Source organism: Amblyomma americanum, chromosome 4 (genome assembly GCF_052857255.1).
Source record: "Amblyomma americanum isolate KBUSLIRL-KWMA chromosome 4, ASM5285725v1, whole genome shotgun sequence".
Classification (NCBI taxonomy): Eukaryota; Metazoa; Arthropoda; class Arachnida; order Ixodida; family Ixodidae; genus Amblyomma; species Amblyomma americanum.
The window spans coordinates 88,651,025-88,672,477 of NC_135500.1; the positions used below are offsets into that span (position 1 = coordinate 88,651,025).

At 45.6% G+C, this 21,453-nt stretch overlaps 1 protein-coding gene across 4 annotated transcripts in view; it reads right to left on the reverse strand.

Moving 5' to 3' along the window:
* Positions 1-21,453, reverse strand: part of LOC144128115 (uncharacterized) — a 535,742-nt gene that overhangs the window by 411,769 nt on the left and 102,520 nt on the right. For 2 of the 4 annotated variants that reach the window (XR_013313693.1, XR_013313692.1), the window contains exon 1: positions 19,220-19,352. The exons of the other annotated variants lie outside the window; for them this stretch is intronic. The gene's annotated coding sequence lies outside the window, so the exon portion shown is untranslated. Of the gene's footprint in view, positions 1-19,219; positions 19,353-21,453 lie in introns of those variants that run through there. 4 annotated transcript variants of the gene reach the window in all.

Sequence of the window (21,453 nt, forward strand, 5' to 3'; positions counted from 1 at the left end):
TCCGGAGCTCTCCACTACGGCACCTCTTCCTCCTCTCTTCTTTAACTCCCTCCTTTATCCCTTCCCTTGCGGTGCGGTTCAGGTGTCCAACGATATTTGAGACAGATACCGCGCCATTTCCTTTCCCCCAAAACCAATTATTATTATTAACGAGGTTGCGCACGAGCTCACTCGGGACCTCTACTACCGAGCGGCCGTAGAACAGCCCGGGTGCAAGGGAATGAAAGATCGCATCATTACATACTACGAACTTACCGAACACTCTAAACTACATAGAAGGATATTTCCACCCCCGGATCAGTCTCTCTCCTATAGTGAGGCACGCATTTGGAGGCGGTTACAAGCTAGAAATTACATCTGCCCATTCTGGCTCTACCTGACACAGACAGGGGGTGAAAAAGATTCAAAATGTAAAAATTGGGGTGAAAGGGGCACTCTTCATCCCATAATTTGGGAATGCGCCGATTCCCGGGCGCCGGCTTAAACATCAACAGTAGAGATCACTGGGAAGTTTCGCTGCGGAGCGAGGACCCCGCCATAAAGCAGCAAGCCACCCACCTGGCGGCTGGGGCTGTGAAGAAACAATGCATCTTCAATTGTCTGCGGAGGATCCCCTACCCGCGTCCCAAGACTGCGTGCCGGCACCGCGGATTTGGGGGCTCCTTCTCGGTGGGCAATGTAGTTTTCATTCCTTCATTCACCTTACTTACTGAAAACAAGGAACTTGTAATGTAGAAAAAAAAACACGGACTAAAATACAGGTATCCTCACCACAGAACAATCTCGCATGCACAAGCGTGATGAAGAAATACGTATGAGAAAAACAGCAGAAGCTTTATGGCTGACAAAAGAAGGTTACGTGGACAAATATTGAAGTAACTTTTGTTTTGAAACCGCCAGTACACTTTTACCATGCAAGGAAGACGGAAAAAAATACAACCTGAATTTTCGAAGCCACTGAAAGCCGGTACTTGGCGGCGCGACAGGCGGCCAGGTGATTTTCGGTATGTTCTGGCGCATTGCGGCTATGTGCTTTGCGAGCCCGCGTTCTTTGGTTTTGTAGCGAAAGCCACATTTGCCCATGAAACTCGCTATTTCGCCGCGCTCACATTACAACGATGGTCGCACTGCACCACATGACTATCCATGTGACTGCTCACGTGACCAACTGCGGCACCGGCAGCAGCTCCGCACCACGTGACCAACCGTATGAGCAACCACATGGTCGGCGGGGAAAGCCACTGACACCCGCGTACTCACTGAATGAAAAAGAAAACCTTTGTCAAAGCTGGGAGTCGAGTCAGGGCCTTTGGGGTTTGAGGCGGAGACGCTACCACTCCGCCACGACGGCTCATGGTTTAGTCTTGAATAAAGGCGCATGTAGTGAATGCGCGCTTTTCTTATATTAACTCTTTTGGACCAGATGTCGCCGCGCGCTTTCGCTACGTATATCCTGGCATAACAGAGCTAGTTTATCGTCAATCTCTTGACACGCCTCGATTTAGAAACGCGGAGCCACAGAGGGTTTCCAAGTACCCCCGCAAGTGCTAGTTAACGTTCGAAGGAGACTGTTAAGCGTGGTGAGATGATCTCCGCCGTTGATGAAGAACGTTAACTGCACGACGCTCGGAAATTGTATAAGGCTGTTAACAGTATAAGGAGCATTATGAGTTTCTGTACGATCGCCCGGCGAAACGTAGCGGATTGCGGCGGTCAGCCGCTATCGTCATCCTAACGGATTAGGCCAGAAACATGCCTTCCAGGCCAAAATGGGAGGTTGTAAATTTCTCCCCTTCGTCTGCGCACAGCCGAGTTTCAACAGGTAAATGTGCACCTTCCTGTAAATGTTGTGACATTCCAGCATTGGTCGCTATACTGGTAAACATTTTAACTGCTGCGGTGAGTTAGTGCGTGAAGAAGGGCGCTCATATTTTGCCTGCTTTCTTGCCGAGATCTTTCCCGTCAATGGTGAAGTTTCTTGCATTAAAATAGAAACACTCCTTGTTAAAAAAGCAGCATATCTACGCTAGTTGCATTCGCTGGAATTATAATATTATTTTGTTTGTCTTGATGATGGGACATGTTATATTTATTTAAAAGTGCGCAGTTGACCTACCCATTACATCACTGCCTACATGCTGCCTATGTGGGATTACAGATGCACAGGCGACCTAACAATCATTGTTAACTTCGATAAACTGTGTAGTGCCTCTGTGACAAATAAATTAAACTACTATCAAGTGCTCGATCTTTCTTCTCTTGCTAATTAATGATGAAACAGCGAAAGGACACGATAACTGGTTTGTCAGAAGCAGTGACCAAATAACTGCAGTGTGTGTTCACAGTCCACGCCACTATAGAAGCGTTCCCGAATAGCAATATTCGCATTAATTGTGCGGGTCTCAAGCATTGTCAGGCCTTTCAATTCCCGCTAGCACAAAAAGGAAAAAATAACCCCATAACTTTCACCCCACCGGCGTGTCGAACATGAGGCGGCTCTCCCAGGGGTCGACGCAGTTCATGAAGGAAGCTATGGCGATGGTTAGAACGGTGGACGCGGATGGACGGAGGGAGACCTTTCCCTGTCACATCAGATTCTTTCCCTTTACAACTGCCTTCAGGGGAAGGAACCCTCGAATTCACCGGGGTAAAACATTAATTTTTTTTGTTTAATGCACTACGCGACCTTTCTACGTCCTCCGTCTGGTTCGTCTGGACCGTCCTACCAAAGACTCCTGTCTCACACTTGAACTGTTTTCATCTTTGTCCAGTAGCACGCAGCCATGCAGGCGCCTATTATTATCTCAGGGGCGCGTTCCGTGAACTTATGCGGTATTGCGGCCCGGGCTACACATGGTACTTCTTGTCTTTTACAATCTCCACCGCACTACTGCACCACCTGCACCCAGCGTTTGGCGAAGAGTGTGCGAACTATAAGCATATTATGGAGTGGCTCACACAAGTGTCACCAACATTGTACAGTGTATTAGGTCCCTTAGCCTGCTTTACGCCGCCGATATAAACGTGCAGTGAAATTTTTATTTGCTTATATAGAAAACGTTGGTGTACTCAACGCACTCTAAAGTTCCCTATTATCGCCTCACTATACACTCTCCAATGACAGTCGTAAATGGAAAGCTCTTTACAGTTCTTCAAACTCGTGGCATGTAAGGGGTCTTCCGCTCAGAACTTTAAGCGTACAGAAAGTATAAGAAGCGCTCCTCTCTTTACTGGTGGTCAATAATGTGATCTTTTTAATGAACCACGCAGGCGAGGAACCTTCAGTGCTAAAGAAATAGCCTAACAGAGAGGCTATGCCGTTGACTTGACTTCACCCGGTCGAAATATTTTTGGGGTTCATATTCCTTGTCAAATGAGTTCCCACTTCAACAGTCAGGGTAGTGAGGAAACATTTCACGTGCCTTTAGGAGAGTGTGCGGGTCACCTACCGCGGCGTGTGTTTGCACCGTAAAATACGAAATTGAATGCGACAAAACGGAGCACCTTCATACGCCTCTTTTTTATTATTTTTCACACATTTTCACACACTATTTTACTGAGTTTCCCACGGTGGTTCTTAAGCTGACTGAAGTTTTTACTACCTTTTCAGCGATTCTTCACCACCAAATGTCCTCTTAATCTAACCCATTAAATTCGATAGTTTTAGTTCTATTTAAATTTTTCAACGTTACAGAGCTTTCATTCGTTCGATTCTAGCTACCCACTGAGCACCTGCGCAAACTCTTAAATTGCGTTTTATTTTTGCTCCATGGACGTTTCAGAACTTCTGAAAGTTAACATTTTTCAGCCTCTGCCAGTGGGAAGTTTTCGTGACCTATCATCATATTGGCAAAGGGTTTTTCATTTTTTATGGGTTTCCCTCATCTTTCGTTCTGAGCAATCCCCTTGTTAAACACTTGGAAGTTTCGGCACTCTCCAAACATCTGTCCTTTCGCCATTCATCTTTAATCTGGCTATGCTGTTCATACCGACTTCCCTTCGTTCCATCACTTCCCTCAATATCTTTCTTTACTCCGATGACATTACTCTCTACGTATCCGGAGGCTATGATGGTCACATCAGTGATGCCCTCCAAAAAGCTACAAACATGATAGTGGCGCTTGCTGCTGCCATGAAACTAAGCTGTTCCGCTTCCAAATCTGAACTACTGCTACTTCCCTCACACCGCCGTTGACACTCTCTCTATATCATTGGTAATGTTAATGATCACGCCATCCAAAAGGTCTTTCGAATTCTTGTATTTGGCCTTTTCATTACAGCCAACAGACTGAACATTCATACACCTCGAGACCAACGTACGGATGTCGATCACACCCTCCGCCTCATAGGGCGCATGTCAAGCAGGCACGGAGGTCTCCGTGATTCGGAACTTCTTCGTCTGGTCCAGGCCTTTGTCCTTAGCAGACTTACGCATTCTCTACCGTAACTTCACCTTTCCGGTGCGGAATGCGACACCGTGAACGTTCTTTTTTCGTGGCGTCCGTAATTACACTCTTGGTTTTACCTCTAATGCATCCGCTGAACTCCTTTTTCAAACCGGAATCCTCAACACCCTCCCTGACATTGTAGCGGCTCATCTCACATCACAATATGCCCGTCTTGCCCATACCACAAGTGGTCGGCATATACATCAGTCCCTACGTATCGACTTTACATTGACTACTCAGTCCAAGCACACTATCTCCTAATATATTCATTAGTACCTATGCATCCGTTTTATACAATAATTTTCACCCTGATCACCACCAACAGCGACGTCAAACACGGGGGAAGCCCTTAAATAGCGCCTTTCAAGTGCCCAGGGCGTGCTCTATGTGGATGCGGCTAAATATTCCTCCGGCCTGTCCTAAGACTTTCCGCCGTTGATTACCGGCCGCCCCAATACATCTACCGCCGTACATAAATCCGCTTCGGAAGAGGCAGCCCTCGCTCTTGCTCTGACCACTCCCGATATCATCATCACTGTCAGTGATTCTAAATCAGTGATCCACAACATTGACGTGGGCCGGATATCCCGTCCATCTCTGTCCCTCATCTTAAATCATCCTCCAACCCTATCACCCTTCTTTGGAACTACGCACAAACAGGCCTAGCTGGTAACTAGGTGTCTCACGCCTGCGCCCGATGTATCACTCTTCGGGCGCCGGCTATGCGGTCTGCCTCCAGCCACGTGGGCCCGCTTTCTGCGCGGGACCGCCTCCTCTCATTTCATGACGTACGTCACCATTACCTCCTAGATCGCCTTGTATACCGCCCCTCTCTACATGAAATCCTCTCGGTATCGCGAGATTCTGAGGCATCAGCCTCAAACTCGAACTTTTCCTACTCCTGCCGCCCGCGACCTCCTCAACCCTGCTGCCTACCCTTGTCAGCTTGTAACTTCTGCGTGGCCAGAGCCAACCTCGACCACATCATGTGGGGCTGTGTTGGTCACCCTCCAACAAAATCTCTGAATATTAATAAAGGGAGCAGTGGCAGGCTGCCCAACGCAGCCCAGCGCCTCATCTCAAGGACAAGATCCTATATAGGGCTTGGAGGGTAGCAGAGGCATTCCCATCGTAGGACTTCTCTCTCTTCCAGCTGCCATCCTTCCTTTTGAGATAAATAACGTTGACAATCAGTCTTCTTTTGTTGTTTTTCAGCTTGGTCCAAACCCTTGAATAGCCACTTATGTGTGCTTCATATGCGAGCGATCTCGTTCGTTGTCTGCGTTATGACACATACATTTTCATTATAACAAAATGACAGATATCAGGTATGAAGGGCGATATAGCACTAGCGTTATGAACCGAAATATTTATTTATTTATATTTTTATTTATTTATTTATTTATTTACAGTATACTGCAGACAATAAATGGGCCTGGCAGGAGGGGTAAAAGGCATAAAAGAAATACAGCAAATAACATCGCAGAACAAATATAAATTATCGCACAGAACAGAAAGAAGCACTCAGCAACTGTCAGCAAGCAGATTTGTCAAAGGCATTGACGTTGTTAAGTAGATCAGTCGGGAGTTCATTCCTTTGTGTTATTGTGCGTGGCAATAAAGAGTATTTAAAAACATCGACCCAAGCGTTGTACACTGTTAGTGATTCCTGGTGATGATTTCTTGTTAGTCGCGTTGTGTGGGTTTAATAAATAGATCACGGGTCATGGAAAGTTTGTTATTTTTGAGCAAGAAAAGCAGCTTCAACCTTTGAATTTTTCTTCGTGTTTGCAGTGTCTGTATGTTGTGTTGCGCCATACAGGGCGGTTGGTGAGTGAGTAGAACAGTATTTGTTAAAAATGAATCTAACTGATTTTCGCTTGATCATTTCCAACATGACGATGTTATGTTTTGTGTAAGGGTCCCAGATGGTGCATGCGTACTGTAGTTTAGGTCTGACGATCGACGTGTAGGCTAGAAGCTTTGATGATGTACATATGTTTGACATGTGTTTATTCTAGCTAAGATTACTGGTTAGAGCAACACATAGGTATTTGTCTTCGTTCTCTTCCTCAAGCTAGGGAGATGGAAGGTTATACGCAAATGATAGGTTATTTCTTTTATTGGTTACTTTCATGAAGACTGTTTTCTCCCTGTTAAGCTTCATATCCCATCGACTTCTCCAGGAATCAATGTTTTGAAGGTTAGAATTTTTAATTGGTTTTGGGGGGAAATGAAATGGCGCAGTATCTGTCTCATATATCGTTGGACACCTGAACCGCGCCGTATGGGAAGGGATAAGGGAGGGAGTGAAAGAAGAAAGGATGAAAGAGGTGCCGTAGTGGAGGGCTCCGGAATAATCTCGACCACCTGGGGATCTTTAACGTGCACTGACATCGCACAACACACGGGCGCCTTAGCGTTTTTCCTCCATAAAAACGCAGCCGCCGCGGTCGGGTTCGAACCCGGGAACTCCGGATCAGTAGTCGAGCGCCCTAACCACTGAGCCACCGCGGCGGGGCAGGTTAGAATTAAGAATGACCGGATTTTCACACATGATTTCATTAAACAAAACAATCATCGGCAAAGAGCCTAATTTGTTCAGGTACGCTAATTAAATCAACAATGTCATTTATATATATCAAAAAGAGCAATGGACCCAGCACACTTCCCTGCGGTACATCAGAGGTGACTGGGAGGTAGCTGGAACAATGATTATCAATGCTGACAATTGGTGCGTGGTTAGAAAGGTAAGCAGACTCCCAGTTCATTATGAAAGAAGGAAGCCCTGTAAACTCAAGCTTACATATTAGTTTTTCATGTGGAACAAGGTGAAACGCTGTCTTAAAACCTAGGAACTTAACGTCAATGTGCGCTGGCCTGTTTAAAGTATCAGGAAAACTATGAATTACAGATGTTAGTTGAGTGACGGTTGAAAGTCCTTTTCTAAATCCATGTTGAAAGGGAGAGAGAATATCTATGTCGTTTAGAAGGGCAGTTATATAAGCGGCTACAATACGCTCAATAAGTTTAATAGAACCAAATCTCAGTGATATGGGACGAAAATTTGTAACAAATAATGCGGCACCTCTTTTAGGTATTGGCACAATCCGCGCAATTTTCCAATCCGAAGGAACACTGCTAGTTGATAGGCTTGCACAAAATTTTATAGCCAGTAAATTCGATACCATTTCACTTAAACGGTGCTAGAACAAATTTGAAATCTCGTCAAGACCAGGAGACTGTTTTGTTTTCGAGATTTAACAACATTGAGAACCGGCCAGCAGGAGATACAATGAATACTTCAGGAGAACATGATAGAACAGGGTGCCGTAGTGGGGAGTTTGTATTCGAAAATACACTGTATAAATACGCATTCAAAAGTTCGGCAGTGGTTGCTTTATCGGTAACAAGAACGCCATTGTGCAGAACTTGGTCGACAGGTTTGTTCTTCTTAGACAAATGTTTCCAAAACTTCTGCGGATCATTTCGAAAAAAGCTCGGCAGCGTGTGCTCTTTCGAAAGACGAAAATATACCTCAAAAATAACAACAAAACCATAAATTCGTGTCCAGCAAGCTAATTTTGCGTTTTGAACAAAGATGTATGCCTTACGTAACTTTTACCCCTCCTCTAAGTATTGTAGGCTTCTGCTACATCTCTTGTAGTTTTCCTCTACTCCATGGTTGTCTGTTATCAAAATCAACTGTTTGTTGGATTCGCAAGCTCTGTATTATTTCAGGATTGTGCAAGCCAGCGGTGCAAATCTGCCACAAATATATTTTCTCTAGACTGCTAATCTGCGTTGATGTATTCTGATACACGATGTGAGACCGCCAGCGCAATCGCTTCCTCTTCTATCTCTGCACTTTCTACTTGCATGACAAATAATCAAATGACTACCTGTCCCTGGTGGATTCCCAATATCTCTTAAATTCCTTTTAATGTGACCCGCGGGATCAACAAAGACGTCATCTACGTTAAGACGGATCTACGGAGTTATTGTATCTCCTTGTATTTCCTTGGCTCTGGCAGTCGCTCGCTTAGTGATGCTCGAAATGCATGTCTCTATAGAGAGGAGCAATCAGAACCAACGATCTCTGCTCTTTTGGAATAGTCTCTCTCTGTTCCGGTGTGGTAACGTTGTTCGATTCCCGAGTCATCTAACACCCTATGGCTCGTTGTAGTCCCCTTATCTACCGTTATTACTCGTTAAACGAGCTTTTATGAGTCTGGTTAACGTAATATGCACCCCAAATGTATGAGCCGTTCAGTAGACCTTTTATAAGATAGTTCCATTACATCATTATGTGTCTGATGTGTTGGAAGGTAGATCGAAACGCATGGCAGTCGCCGTTCTTGTGCTAGAAAGCATAAAGAACCATTAGTGCTTTCCCAAAGGGATGTTATCTGTTGCAGTCCTTTTCCTTCCGGCGCCAGTTATCTAGGTAAAACTGGTCGCTGCCCGAATGTTAGATTGCAGGACCGATTATGAAACTTGGGAAACATCAGCGCGCCTTGTGTGCCTGTAGATTATTCCAAAACTTGCGAACCTTTAAAAAAAAGCAGATTTGGTGAAAAGCTTGTTTACTGGTGATGAACAAAGGCAGGGTCAGCAGGGAGGTCTTAGTTGCATTTTTTATCGCTCAAACACGCTAAGGTTCTCTTTGCACCCCTTGAATAGTACTATCACCGACTGAGATGGCCGTGGTTGGGGCACAGCTCAAGCAGTTGTTATTCGAAAAAAGTGACAGGGATGCTCAGTGATGGCTCCCATTTTGCATAGTATGTAAGTTTTTTCAAATAAAATTTTAGTTGGTAGGTGCGTCCCGTCTAATCCTTCTCTTGTTTCGCCCCTGTCACCACTCAATGCATTCAAAAGAGCTATTTATACCGCACTTTCTCAGTCGAAAGTGTAGAGTCACATGCTCTATTCTACTCATTATAAAATAGTGCAACTAAGCTTTAAATGAGAATATTTTTTTCATTATTCCTCTTTTCGTAATTATGCAGTTCTGCGAGAGATGATAGAATTATTTTTTTCGCATGTGTGCGAACATTAACCATCCTGCATTCCCTCCCTTAGTACTGATTTGTAATCCTAGAATTCGCCCCGACTCCACCTTGGAACAAGAGCACCCTGTACATTGATTTATACTGGTGTAATGTCCCCTCTTTTTTTATTATAATAAGTTCTGATTTTTCTCGAGAGAAACGTAAGATACACTCCTCCACATAATTTTGAGTAATGGTGGCTGCTTCGTGAGTACCTCGTAAATTCTTCCTAAATTACCCCTGCTTGTCTGAATTGTGATATCGGCTGCTCACGTTGCGTTCAGAAGTCCCCCTAACTCTTCAAGTTGATCGACTAATTGCATGTGAACAACGTTAAAGACCGGAGGGTAAGGAACTGGTCCTTGCGGCGTGCCCCTCGTGCCCAGTGATTTGGCTGGAACTAATATCAGCAATTCCACTGTGGGCTTGTCTATGTTGTGAAAGGTCACTGATGTAAGTAAATGTGCTTTCTTCACGCTGAGTTTTGCGCAGGTTTTCAAATTTTTAATCGTCTAATTCACCCTTAAATTCTAGCCTCAAAATAGCTTTCTTACTGTATTTGCCGTCCAGATCATAAATTTCCTTTATGAGGCATAACAATAACTCTTGTGTTAATAAGTGTTCTCTAAACCAAAACATAGTGTTCACTATGTAATAATTTTGCTCTATATACGTAGTATGTCTTCTCTGACTTGCTTTCTTCATTAGCTGTTCGCAACACGATGTCTGTGAGATCAAACGGAGATTACGTTAAAACCAAGTTAGAGGTAGCACAGGCAATGAAGGTGTATAAAATGGAGTGCAATATAGACTTTTGGCTAGGATCAGGAAGCGTTGGCAAAACAGGGAATGATAGGCAGGAATATGTTTTAACTCAATGTGGAAAGTGTAGAGTGCTACAAGATGAGTTGTCAGATTTGCAAAAATATTGATTACCGATAGGCAAAGAAAAACCGGCTTTTTGACGAAAATATTGGAATCAGTATAAAATACTCGAAAGCAGAATATGAGGACGATTTAATTCATTTTTTGTTTTTAATTTCTGTTTCATTTGCCCCATAACGATGGGGGTAGGCTGAAGCAAACGCAGACTATTTCCGCTTGAATGGAACCCGACCGCTCCGTACATGGCACATGGCAAACATAAAACATACAAAATTGCTTGCATATTGTGTAATACTCGGAGAACTGCAAATGAGATATTAGAAAGAATTTAGAAACTTATTACAGGAGCCTAGCTGTTAGGCACGCAGGCTACATTTCTGTACCTGTACGTCGCTTCAACATAAACATTTAAAAGTCGCGCCATGGTATAACACAACATCTGGCACCCAAGTTGAGTTCTAAAACTTGGAAAAGACCAAGTTTATTCTGAACACCTTCTTACGCCACAGCTACTTCAGGACATAACTGAAAAATTATCTCTTACGGTATGTGTACAATGGATTCGTCGAGATACCCACACCACACAACCATTGGAGGATGGAGCAAGTAACGAATCAGCTCCTCCACGTCGCCTCCAAGCGGCACTAACCTCTCAGGAGAGAATGCTCCTCCAAGAAAAAGAAAACCTCCGGTGAGTCACGCTAGCACTTCCCCCAACGTGTGGCAATGACCTCCCCGACGGCCTTGCACGCTGGCAAGAGGTCTTGCTTCGAAGCTTGCGCCTCTGTGTCGAACCCCCCCCCCCCCTGTAACCTGGTCGTGGCCGGCATAGTATCATGCCCCCTTGGGTGACTCCTGTCCCTTCTGTCCTTCTGCTGTCTGCGAGGCGGACACTAAACACTTGCTTTGGACCTGCCCCTATTTGCGTCCTCAAAGGCAGAAATACCTGCTCTGGTGCGCACCGGCCCCATGCAGTCCACGAGATTTAGAACAATGCATTTGGGCCGCATCACCTGGTGTGACAGGAATTTCTTGGAGAGTTCAGTGTGAACCTATATTTGAAAATAATACTCCATGCCAGCAGGCACACTGTCACAATAAAAAAAAACGAAACAGACAACCGCCAAGCCGAATCTCCGTTATTATAGCAATTGTGCGCAAGCGCAGAGAGGTGTGGGGTGAGTGATAATCTCTCGCCCTACAAACTGCGGGCTAACTGTCACCATTCGCTGCAAAAAATGCAAAAGCATCAGGTACGCACTTAATCAAAGGTTCATTGCATTCACAACGAGAAAATTAATAAATGAATAAAACGTTAATAATACTGTATGATATTCCTCAACAATATTCGAAATAGGCGATGGGATGGAACAAGATTGCATCGCATGTGCATTGATAGCCTTCCATTGAGGATACACGGACAATGCCCGAAAAAGGAGCCGCGCCCTTGACGCGACCAAAAAGACTGTGGCAAAATGCTTCCGGCTTGTGTATAGATGACTGCGGAGACGTAACAATATCACGATTTACAACATTGGATTAATGACACCACGCGGTGCTGGCGCCTCGCACTGCACACTCTGCAGTGTTTGAAGTGTTTAACAGGCATACGCAGGGCGTGCTTGTGTGGATGTGCGTGGCTTTACTTCGATGTTTTAATGTCTGCTGGTCTTGCGCGTTCCGCATTATTTTCTTTTTTACTGACTGCCATCGCGCGAACTCGGGTAAAACTCCGACGTGCGCAGAACTCTGAACAATCTACAAAGCAGTCCTCGACAAATCTCATGACTGCTGCTGCTCTTGCATCGTGCGCAGCAAGAAACTAGGACGAAGTTACGTATAGTGGATTATCCTTAAGGCGGACATGGAACGTCCCATTAGAATTTGTGTGATTTGTCAAGAGGAACGTAACGCTTCAGTGAACGCAGTGCTTCACCTGTGTGCGTGGCATTGTGTGCACATCGACTTAGATGCATCCTTTAATGTTTCTCTGAAAGGGGCTCTCAATATAGGTGCTCTATTTTTGGGATGTTAAAGGAAGCCCCTACATGAATATACTCAAGCTGCGCCTTATCGCAACTCACCTCATTCAAACGCGTATGTATCATAAGCTGCGTCTTTTTAAAGGCGACGTTTGCGCAGTCGTCTCGATGCCGCGAAGCTTGCTCTGGAAAAACTGTAGTCAGCCAATAGTTCATTCAAGCACAAATTAGAACGTGTCGCGAGTGTCACTTCTTAGTGGATGACAGGGCTTTGGCGCGCATTTACTGCGCACAGTCGTAGTGGGTCCTGCTGTGATTCCTGGGCAAACAGGACCTGTCTCTTTCGAACTTCGTGCAATCGCACCACCGGGCGCCTTGAATTGGTGTCACCGCAAAGACCACATACGACTAACTTCTGCACTTGGAGCCCCTCCTGTTAATGGACTAATTGGCGAAGTTGGTGCCCCCGAGTTCATGGCCTTTCCCGCAAGTGGCTGCGCACGGGCACTTCTCTGGTCATCACCGCCCACGAGTACTTTGGGCTAACCTAAAACAACTCATATACGCGGGTCAAGACGCTACACCACTCGAAATCCACTTCCACTCCAGAGATTTCAAGCCGAACTATAAATTAGAGCTAGCTGTGTGTAACGTAGAGGAGAGGAATGACACGTCTGATAGGAAGCCGCTGATAAGGTATCCTAGTGCGCTTGTAGTGCGAAAGGTTAAAAGCCGAGGGCTTCTAACTATCGCCCCCTCTTTCGACCGAGCCATAAGCTGCTAAGCATAGGGCGATAAAGGAAGGTCTGACGAGAGCTTTTTTGCTACTTTGTCTCGCCGTCGGTGCCGTAAAATACGCAAGAAGAAAAAAGCCATGCACTGTTGGCACATACTTTTACAGAACCTCTGTTGCTTCCCATGAGATTGTGATTACATTTTGTCCGGCTAAGTCGTACCTAGCCCTCCATAATACTATGGAAACTCATGGTCACACGCAAACACGATGGGATATATCTGTTTAAATCTCAAAGTTCATTGAAGAGCTTAGTAGACAGAGAGGGTTTCCCATATAATTAAAATAGAAAAAACTTGAAAGCTGCATATGGGAGATCACATTCCAGCATTATTCAAGGCAAATCGCTGAGGAACCGCGCCCGCGGAATTTACTTGCTCTTTTCAGAGATTGGTTTGGTTTTTGGGGGTTTAACGTCCCAAATCGACTCAGGCTATGAGCGACGCCGTACTGAAGCCCACGAGAAATTTCGTCCACCTGGGGTTCTTTAACGTGCACTGACATTGCACAATACACTAGCGTTTACAATTTTGCCTATATCGAAACTTGACCTGCATGGCCGGGATCGAACCCGCGTATTTCGGGCCACCTGCCGAGCATCATAATCACTCTGCCATCTCGAGGGCCCCCTTTTAACAAAAAAACTATAGTGCAAAGGTGCAAGAACTTAAGAAATATAAATGACTAGGAGAATAACCTACTCTAATGTAACTTATATTCACTGTCCAATGCACGAATATCGGCTTGGAGGGAATCACACTTTGTCATCACGGCACATGGCAGTAAGGGGCTATAAAGTTTTCCAGAATGAAAAGCAGAATTCTACATATGCTCCGTTGCACACAAAGCAATTCAAGATTATCAATTTTTAATGAAGCAGATCTGTAATGCACAGATTAGATGCGTGGTAGCGAGCGGTATGAGCTGATCTCAATATCCAGATTTAAAATTGTCCCGAAGGTGAGCCAGCCGCTTTTTAAGGAAGAACAGAACACGGCAGAGATATGATTTCTTCGTGGGTACACTGCAGTTACAAAGGAAGGCAGAAGGCACACATCGAAAATATACCAGGCCCGTACGAAGCACTCAATTTCTTTAAGCGTGTCGTTTGGACTAAGTATTGCTGGATGTCATGAATAAGCCCCGTATTATTCTGCAGCTCAACAATGGTACGGAATAAAGTGCGTTTTTATCATCTATGTCCTACATATCAGTGAGTCTGACTCTCAGTGTTGATCGTAATTACTAACGCGATAGCGTTAAGACTCCCGCTGTGCAGAAAATCCGGCCTTTTCGGCAGTGTGGTCCGAGTGCAAAGGCAGGTGGACCACCTGCAACTTAAGTGACGTGAACTTGTGACGTCTTCACAACCTTCCCAGCGTGGCAGCTTACAACCTACCCCCCCCATTGTGATAAACTGTCCACCGCGGCAAGTGTGAGTCCAATTAGTGATTAGTCGCGAAAGATTGCCCCGGAGGAGCAAATGTTTCTTTCTAGCCACACCTGCAGGAGCATGGGCAGTGGCAGCGGCTTTTAGCTGCTCAACCACTGCGCCAGGAGTGGAATGAAAACTCTCAGCGATCTGTGAGTCTAAAGTAGGCAACGATCAATTCCGCATGTGTGGGCATGTAGGCAGAACCTAGGCAACTGAGGAATACTTGCGTTGCAGTGATCTGTATTGCTATCGTATTGTACTCTTAAATGTAGATTTGGCGCTATGCAAATGTAAAAAAAAAACAGCATTCTTGTCTCTGAAGTCCAACGAAAGAGGACCCCAGGCCTCAGAGGGGATACATTCAAACTATCGCGTCATACGATGAAGACCGAGCATAAGTGTCCCCTCTAGTTGTGGTTGATTATGTTTGTTAAGCAGTACCGAACAGTCCCCGGCTTCTAACGCGACAGCTTTGAAGGCCCCGTTAACCAGAAAATCCGGTGTCGGCTACGTCGGCGTCGGTGTTCTGGGCGGAAAATCAGGAGCATGACTCTGGCAGGTGGCCCCCAGAGCAGGCAGGTTAGTCACCTTGTCAAGTGACCTTGGGACGTCATCGCAAACTGCTCACTGGATTGCGAGCAAACTGCCGACCCTGGCAGGTGGCAGTTGAATTTGTGATTCGTTGCGGAAGGTTGCTTGGGAAGATCAAGTTGTGTCTCACGCCCCTTCCCCCCCGCTGACGGCACCGGCCATCACCGGGCTGTGGCGCATCGCTTAACCGCTGCATCACTGCGCCAGGAATACTATGAGGATTCCTTGCGTTCTATTATTCTAAAGTATGGAATGACCAATTCAACATATATGGGCACTAACCAATCAACGCTAATACATCACACCGTTAACACGGAACGTAACTTTTCTGTCCAGTTTTAGAGCGTGAAAACTAAGTCCCCACTCAAAAATTTTCCCGATCCTTGTCTGAATATTTCTGGATCTTGAAAATCGAGCCTTCAACCAAAGCCGCAGTAAAAACCAAGTTCTATGACGCCTAATTTTGCATTTTCCCTAACCACGCTGAATCACGTCAGTATCACATCAAAGTTGACTTTCTTAACGAACCCTCCTATCACTACTTAGAGCACATGCTGTGCGAACCGGCTACTCGAAGAAACCACAGCGAAGGTGAAGAGAGGACAAGATTGCGAAAGAGGAGAGTAGTAAAGTAGAGACTACACGCGTAGCGAACTACAAGCTGCATCCGGCTGCAGTACTGTTCACATGCTTGAAGCGCGCATTGACGTAATGACATGCGATTGTAGGCTTGCGTGATAATAGCCAAAAATAAAGCAAACAGCAACGCTGTGGGCTTGGGTGAAGCCGGTTTACAGGACACACGTGGAATATTGCGAAGCTGCAGGCAAGTACAGGTCAGATTTAAGGAAGCAAGTGTACACGGAGCACATGAACGATGCACCGATTGGAGGAAGCTATGGCGGATATGCCCAGAGGTGACGTTATGGCGAACCTTCTTCAAGTTCATCGAAGACAACGAACATAAAAAAAAAAGAAACGAAGATCAAACTTAGAAAGCACACTAAACGCGGAACATGGTAGCGGATGGTTTGAACGTCTTAGTACGAAAGATGCACAAGCAGCGAACTGTGTAGGAAAGGTTGTGGGGCATTTACGATCTGCACAACCGCGCATCCAGCTCGCGTTATGGTGAATAATAACTTGTAATGTCTATTAGGGTAAGGAAAATAGCAGTGACTGTCAAACTGAGCGCAGTCACAGAACCGCGTCTTGAAGAGGGGTTAAATGAGAACTGAAAAGGAAGAAGTAAGGAAGATTCACTGTTAGACACAGCTCGAGGCTCTTAACGTGAACTGGCAAGGCACATCCACCGGCTGCTTTTTCATGTCTCCTCCATTCAAATGCTGCACCCGCAATTGGTATAAAAGTCGGCGGGGTGAGTTAAAAAGGAATTTGCTTGAGGAAAGCAGGGTTAGCTACGGGCCCAAAAAAGATGTGGGGCATTTTGCAGCGTACACAATTGAAAGTAACGTAAATTAACGTAAGTCGCTATCTCTCAGAAAGACAACGTAAAGGGGTCTTACATCTAGAGACATTCATTTCCAGCGTATAGTGGTAGCAACAACAGGATGGTGACAGATAACCAAGATAGCAGGTTTGCTGACGGTCCAAAAGCGCTCAAGCACCACTAACACAAGCGGAAGTTTTTATTCCGTTCGCCTGAACAAAACCCTTTCTGTAATTAGACATCGCACTGGAAAACAGCTTGAGGTCCATAGTACTGCAACAGGAGAAGAAAAACGTGCGGGCGTTTAGCCGACGTATCTGGGTAAGAGTCCCCAGCGGATGTATTGCAGCCTCCACCAGCTCCACCCTGTTCCAAGTTCACTTTCATCAATAAACGTCGGCTGGCACGTTCCCAAAATCTGCCACTGCCTGACATATGGACTTCCTGAACCAAGGCTGTCGAGGTACAAGCATAAGTGACTGCGAACGGAGATTAAGAAAGGAAAGTTCGCTGTTCCAGCAACCCCGAAAGTGTGACCCGCGCACAACGTGCGGAGTGTCCTATATTTCGCCAAGCTCAGGGATGGTTTAAACAGACCAAACGGGATACTCCATTAACTTGCGCCTACATCGGCATGGCTAACGAAACGTGGAGGCTAACGAAAAGAGTTCAGCTTAAGTTAAGGACAACGCAGCGAGCCATGGAAAGAAAAATGATAGGTGTAACGTTAAGAGATCGGAAGCGGGCAGAGTGGGTGAGGGAACAAACACGGGTTAATGACATCCTAGTCGAAATCAAGAGAAAGAAATGGGCTTGGGCAGGGCATGTAATGCGAAGGCAGGATAACCGCTGGTCTTTAAGGGTAACGGAGTGGGTTCCAAGAGAAAGTAAGCGTAGCAGGGGGCGGCAGAACGTTAGGTGGGCGGATGAGATTAAGAAGTTTGCAGGCAAAGGGTGGATGCAGCTGGCAAAGGATAGGGTTAATTGGAGAGACATGGGAGAGGCCTTTGCCCTGCAGTGGGTGTAGTAAGGCTGATGATGATGATGATGATGACATCGGCATAGGAAGGCGATTTCATACCGCTGTCTCGTGAAGTGAATATAAATGAGCAAGGAAAGTAAAAAACGGCTTCAGATATTGTGATAATCTTTGACTTAGTTAAATACGGCCCCGACACGTGCGATATGATGCTTTCAATTCATGTGTTCGGTAAGGAGGTTGACTTTCTCGGCTCGGCTCGGCTCCACTTTATATCGGTACCGCCTTTGACTGTAATGGTTGCCTGTGCACGTTGGACATGGGGATGGTTACTCTGGTTTTCTAATAAACTCCAGTTGAATGTCTGTGTTTTTCTTCTATCTGTCGTCTCAGGACAGAGCTTTACGTTCTAAACATTTTCAAATATAGTCACTCCACTTGGTTTTCTGCCACTGGTCGACACGTTTCTCATTCTGCGTTACCGACGCAGTTACTCTGACGGCAAAAATCATTTCTAAGCGTTATGATTGGCCACGATTTGCGTACAAGAACTGACTTACGTGGCATTCGGTGGAATCTGTATAAGCCCTCGGTCAAAAGCATCGTTCTCAAAAAGTACTGAAAAAAACTCTTCGCTACCTTCGCCATTAGAATTTTTTTAAGGATTGGGCTGAAGCGGCATATGGCCGGTAAAAATAACTTGAATACGTTATTTCAATTGTTCCGGTTGGGTTGTATTTTTTAATTCTGCCCATTCTCTAGTGCAGGTAGTTAAACTGTGTGATTGCTACAAAAATGATATGAAATGTAGGGCCGCTATATAATAAGAGATTTAATTGGTATCCACCTTTTTTACACTTTTGAGATAAGAATTCTTAGAGCATAGCTCTTGGTTCCTAAATAAAAAGTTTCCTTCTTCACAGCAATCCCACTACACAAATGCCATCTCCGTATAGCAGCTCAGTTCTTCACTATAGAGACTCACATGATCGTCTTCATCGACCGGTGACAGAGTGCCAGCGCACAACGAGATCACTGCTTTGCGCAGCAGACTGCAGCCGCATGTGCTCAACAGACAGTGCTTTTCTATGTTCAGGACGCCTACGAATGTTGCAGTAGCTGCACCCTACTAAGCAAGCAGGCGCTTTGGGATATCGCGTTAAGATGGTGGGTATGGATCTGCATTGTTTGTGCAGTCACAATTAACATTAAAATGACAAGAATCTGTCCCTAACGCGATAGCAACAGGGAAGTTTTACGACCAGGAGGTATCAATACATCGGAATGTTGAAAGTAGCGAACACGCTGCAAGTTGGTGCCGTTCAAGGTTCTCTAGGCAATAAGTGCTAAGGCCTTCTGTGTGACCTACAGTATTTTAATAGCATAATGAGTAACAAAGCGCGAGGCGCAGACTTCTATCTAAACAAAGGATGTGCAGTTCGACAGTCCTGCTTAAAGCGCACTAAGCCCTCGTTTCCTAAATGCTGTGATAAGGCAGCCGAACGTGAGGTCATATTTACCGTATTTTTAACATAATATATGCATTACAAAGGGCAGACAATTAAACATAATAGCAATAACTCTTAAGTGCATTTCACTCACATTGCCCGGAAACCACGGCGAATCTGAACCCAAGCAACAAGCACAACCGCCACAACGTCTGGTGCTGCTTTCTCTAGGCAATATATTCTAAAACATGCTAAAGGCTACATATAAATGCCGTCTTTGCCATCTGTCATCTGAGCGTTCTGTTCTTACAGCTGTTTAGGCTCCAGTAGCATTGTCTTCATGCCTGTGGAGTCTGGTGCTATAAGACAGCAATGAAAAATGATAAATTGTTTTGAGGAAAGGAAATGGCGCAGTAGCTGTCTCGCATATCTCGGTGGACACCTGAACCGCACCGTAAGTGAGGGCTGTCTAAGAAATGGAGACGGTGTCCGATCTCGTCGCTAAAGCCGGCGAAGAGCGGGGGTGCTATGGCGTGTTATGCCGGGAAAGTAGCGATGAACAATGAGTATTCAACCCAAACTGAAACTCAGGTTCAACTGCTGTATGGATTCACTTCGATGAGTGGTTACGAGGACAAAACATGACAACTGCCAACATATAGACAGGTTTGGAAACCTGATTTGGGAAAAACTTGTGTACTGACAACGTGCAACGACAGGGTCGGAAGGGAGATTACTTAGGCTTTCTTTATTGCTAACACACGAAAATATGTTTCAGTACGCCTCGAATAGCACTGTCACAGAGTGAGATGGCGTTTGTTTGGAAACAACTGAATGAGTTGTTAAAGGAATAAAGTGACACGCGTGCGCAGTGATGGCTCCCATTTCCTTAAACATCCTCATTAAATATCGCTCGCAGGCGTCGCCACCTGAGCGCACATAATAATTAGCGGCCGCAAAGCTGCCTTTTGGAATTTTCCGAAAGTAATATTTCGAAGGAAGCCAAACTCATCCTCTCAACAAACCCAATTGATCGAAAAATATCCATTATATGCGTACCTGCGCACGAATCTGTTCCTGGAACGAGGTTGCGCACGCGCTCGCTTGAGATCTCTAATAACGAGCTGCCGTAGAACAGCCCGGATGCAAGGGAGTGAAAGATTGCATTTTTACATACCACGAACTTACCGAAAACTATAAAATACATAGAAGTATATTTCCACCTTCCGATCAGTCTCTCTCCAATAGTTCGGCACGATTTGGAGGCGGTTACAGGATAGAAATTACATCTGCCCAGTCTGGGTCTACCTGACAAAGACTGAAGACGAAGAATATTTAAAATTTAAAAACTTTGGTGGAAGGGGCACTTTTCATCACATAATTTGGGAATGCGCCGATTCCCCGGGGGCCGGCCTAAATATGAACAGTAGAGATCCCCGACAAAATTCGATGCGGAATGAGGACCCCGCCATCCAGCAGCAAGCCACCCACCTGGCGGCTGAGGCTGTGAAGAAACAATGCATCTTCACTTGTCCTTATTCTGCGGAGCATCCCCTTCCCATGTCCTAAGACTGCGTGCCGGGACCGGGGATTTGGGGGCTCCTTCGCGGTGGACAATGTTGTTTTCCTTCGTTCATTCACCCTTACTTCCTGAAAACAAAGAAATTGTAAGGTAAAAAAACACACAACTAAAATACAGGTATCCTCACCACTGTAGCGAAAGCTACATTTGCCATGAACTCGCAATTTCGCCGAGCTCGCATTCCCACGGTGGTCGCACTGCACCACATGACTAACCATGTGACTGCGCACGTGACCAACCGCGGCGCCGGCAGCTGCTCCGCACCACGTGATCGACCACGTGAGAAGCCACATGGTCGGCGGCGCAAGCCACTGATACCCAAGCACTCACTGAATGAAGAAGAAAGCCTGTGTCAAAGCTGGGAGTCGAACCAAGGCCTTTGGGGTTTGAGGCGGAGACGCTGCCACTCCGCCACGACGGCTCTAGATTTAGACCTAAATAAAGGCGCATGTAGTGAATGCGCGCCTTTCTTATATTAACTGTTCCGGACCAGATGTCGCCGCGCTCTCGCTACGTATATCCTTTCCTAAAAGAGCTAGGCCGTCGACAATTTTTTCACACGCCTCGATAAAGAAACGCGAAGCAGCGGAGGGTTTCCACGTACCCCCGCAAGTGCTAGTTAACGTTCGAAGGAGACCGTTAAGCCCGGTGAGATGATCTCCGCGGTTGATGAAAAAGGTTTAAAGCACGACGCTCTTTAATTGTATAATGCAGTTAACAGTATAAGGAGCACATTGATTTTCCGTACACTCGCCCGACGAAACATAGCGGATTGCGGCGGTCAGCCGCTATCGCCATCCTAACGA